The sequence below is a fragment of the Miscanthus floridulus genome, chromosome 19, assembly GCF_019320115.1.
Source record: "Miscanthus floridulus cultivar M001 chromosome 19, ASM1932011v1, whole genome shotgun sequence".
NCBI lineage: Eukaryota > Viridiplantae > Streptophyta > Magnoliopsida > Poales > Poaceae > Miscanthus > Miscanthus floridulus.
The window spans coordinates 68,030,768-68,033,999 of record NC_089598.1 but is presented as its reverse complement, the minus strand read 5'-3'; the positions used below and the strand labels follow the sequence as shown (position 1 = coordinate 68,033,999).

Genomic DNA, 3,232 nt, shown 5'->3' with positions numbered 1-3,232 from the left:
AGGATAATTTTATTTTATTTTGCTTTTCATTATGTATTTTTTCCTTTTAACTAGTATATAGCAAACATAGAAATAGTAAAACAAACGGGAAAGAAATACTTAGCTAGATACACGGGGGATGTCCTTCCCCCAAGCTGGATATTGTCATGGTCCAATATTGAAGTTGAGTGATCCTTCTCAGAGCAGATTTGCCAGTGGATATCCTTCTCGTCCAAGAGTGGAGCGAGATAAAGACAACCGTGTGAACTTGCTCTTAATCTTTGTGCATCATCCTGCAAAATACCAATAAGAACACAAAAACTTGTGGAACTAATTAGGATAAAGGGTTAGTGGTCAGTTGTTCTGAGATTAGTCATTCTTGAGGTTTAGAAATATTTTTTGATTAGTAGGATTTTTAGCCAGATGTTCGTCTAATATATTTTTGGATTTTCTTATATAATTGTATGCATGGTATTTTTATTTATTTTTATGCCACCACAGTGAATGTTTCTTATGAGTTTTCACACACCGTAGAAGGTATTCACATGGGGCTTAAGATTTATAATGTAATACTAAGATTTTTATTATTTTTTAAATGCAAAGTAAATGCAGAAAAATAAATATGCTAAAATGAAAATAATTTATGCAATGTGACACAGTAGATATGGATAACTACCAATTTTACCTCCTGGCAAGGGTTTGGATTTTTAAGTCCTCCGGACAGGACTACCTCTAGTCTTGTTCATTCCTTGGGTGTATCTGTTGGCCTTGTAGATGGAGACCTTGATAGTTGCACCGCTTGTGATGGTGACTAAAATGATGTCACCTTTTCCTTCCACACCTGCTTGGTTTGTGGACTTGACTTTTGTGGAGTAGGTTCATCTTTCATAGGTTCTTCATCTTCCTCCCATTCATTCTTGGGGAGTTGATTCCATTGGCATTGGGATGATCGACGTCTCCTCCTAGAGCAAGACTTCTTCGGCTGTTCATAAGTGGTATAACTATTAAAATAACAACGTACCTTTTCTCTAGAGAATTGGAAGTGGACTTGTACAGATCCGACATAGATAATTGCGTTTGTGGTGTTGAAGAACGATCTTCCAAGGATGATGGGTACATCTTCTTCTTCACCCATGTACAGAACCATGATGTCGGCAGGGGCATAGTGATCATGTATTCTTACTATGACATACTTGGCTATTCCCTCTAGAAATCGAATTGATTGATCCACCATTTGTAATTGTATATATGTAGGGAACAAAGGTTTGTTACCAAATAAATATTCATACGTTACCTTGGACATTATGTTGACACATGACCCAATGTCACAGAAGGTCTTGTGGAAGATTCTTTGTCCAATGGTACACTCGATCATCGGTACTCTAGGATCATCCTTCTTGCCGAGGAATGGCAAAGCAAGGAGGTGGTCGTACTCTGATCGGAGTGTGTTGATCATATTGACTGATTCTTCTTGTGGCTGCCTGGTCTTGTTCTTCCTTCTTCGTCTATTCTTCTTCTTCTTGCTCACTGTTGTCTCTTTGGGCAGGTAAGGCATTTGAGGATGACAAGTAGATTGCAAGATGTGATTCTTGAAAGAAAACTTTTCCTTTCTATACTGGATTGTGAAGCAGATCTTGGCACTATCCGCATAGATGATGGCTTTCGCGGTGATTAGGAAAGGTCGGCCCAAAATAATGGGTGCCCTTACATCTCCACCTGTTTCTAAAACCACAAAATCTACGGGAACATAGGATTGTCCCACTCAAGCAATGACATCTTCAAGAACTCCCTTGGGGTAGCAGAGTGACTAATCTGCAAGATGCAAACGCATATTTGTGTACAACAAAGTATCTCCATTAATTTGATCATAAATTACCTTTGGCATGATGTTGATAGTTGCTTCAAAGTCACAAATAGCTTCTTGAAAAATATGAGGTCCAATGGTGATTGGGATGATAGGTCTTCTCGAATCACCTTTCCTTTTAGGTAAGAAATAGTCTATCCACCTTCCCGTTGATGGTTGTATATAGTAGTGTGCTGCATTGTGAATATCAACAAGATTTACAATTTCTAGATCTTTTGGTTGCCCCGGATTCTTACCTTTGTCGGTCGGAGGAACAACAGTCGTAGCTAAGCTATTTGTGATTCTATCATCTTATTAAAGCTATGTTGGTTCTTAATGGTAGAGGAGAAACTACCCATTCTATTATTTATGTTTTCTAAGATTTTATCATTGGAAGCTAGTTTTCTAGATAAACCCTCCATTATTTTAGCTTGGCCAGAAATTAATTCTCTCAAGGGTGGTTGATTATTGAAATTATTAAAATTATTACCTTGATAGTTACCTTAGTAATTACCTTGGAAGTTTGGCCTTTGTTGCTAATTCCATCCTTGATTCTGTTGAGGACGAAAGTAGTTGTTGTTGACGAACTTCACATCGTCATGGATTTTGGGACACTTGCTCCCTAAATGCCCAGTGTTTCCACATTCTTCACATGTCATGTGGGAATCATGAATGTGCATGACTTCATGCTTCTCATTAGCTCGGTCTTCGAGCTTCTTCATCAATAGGTCCATTTTGGCAGACAACATGTCTACCTCCTTGAGTTGATGCATACCTCCACCTCTCTTGCGGGTTTGAAGACGTTCTTCATTCCAACCTTGGTTGGAGGCCATCTTCTCCACGAGAGCTGTTGCACCTGGGATCGCAAGTGATAAGAAAGCACCTTCAGCAGTAGCATCCATGTTCTCACACGTACTATTGGTCAACCCATGGTAGAAAGTCTACATGAGTAGCTAATTCTTTATCTCATGATGAGGACATTCTAATATGTAATCTTGAAAGCGTTCCCATGCCTCAGGGACGTATTCATCATGTTGCTATTGGAAGCTTGAAATTCTCCCACATAGAGCATTGGTCTTGCCTATGGGAAAGAATTTTGCTAGGAAGGCAGTGGACTAGTTATCTCATGTAGTATTTCTATCTTTGTTGGCTTAGAACCATTGCTTTGCCTTCCCCAAGAGTGAGAATGGGAAGAGGCGAAGTAGTATGGCATCTTTGGAAACTCCCTTGATAGTGAAAGTGCAGATCTCTAGGAAGTGTTGGAGATTAGCACTCGCATCTTCATGTGCCTTTTCACAAAACTGGCTTGCTTGTAGCATGTTGATGAGAGCTAGCTTGAGCTCAAATCCATTGTCTCCCACATTGACTATTGGTCCTGTATGGATGTTGGCCATAGTTGGAGCAAAGAAC

The 3,232-nt window shown here is 39.4% G+C and overlaps 1 non-coding gene across 1 annotated transcript; it reads left to right on the top strand.

The window, feature by feature from the left end:
- The first annotated feature begins 2,785 nt into the window (after positions 1-2,785).
- On the top strand, positions 2,786-2,893 carry LOC136530002 (small nucleolar RNA R71). The gene has a single exon (XR_010777513.1). It is a non-coding gene; the product is annotated as a small nucleolar RNA R71 (small nucleolar RNA).
- The last annotated feature ends 339 nt before the right edge of the window (positions 2,894-3,232 follow it).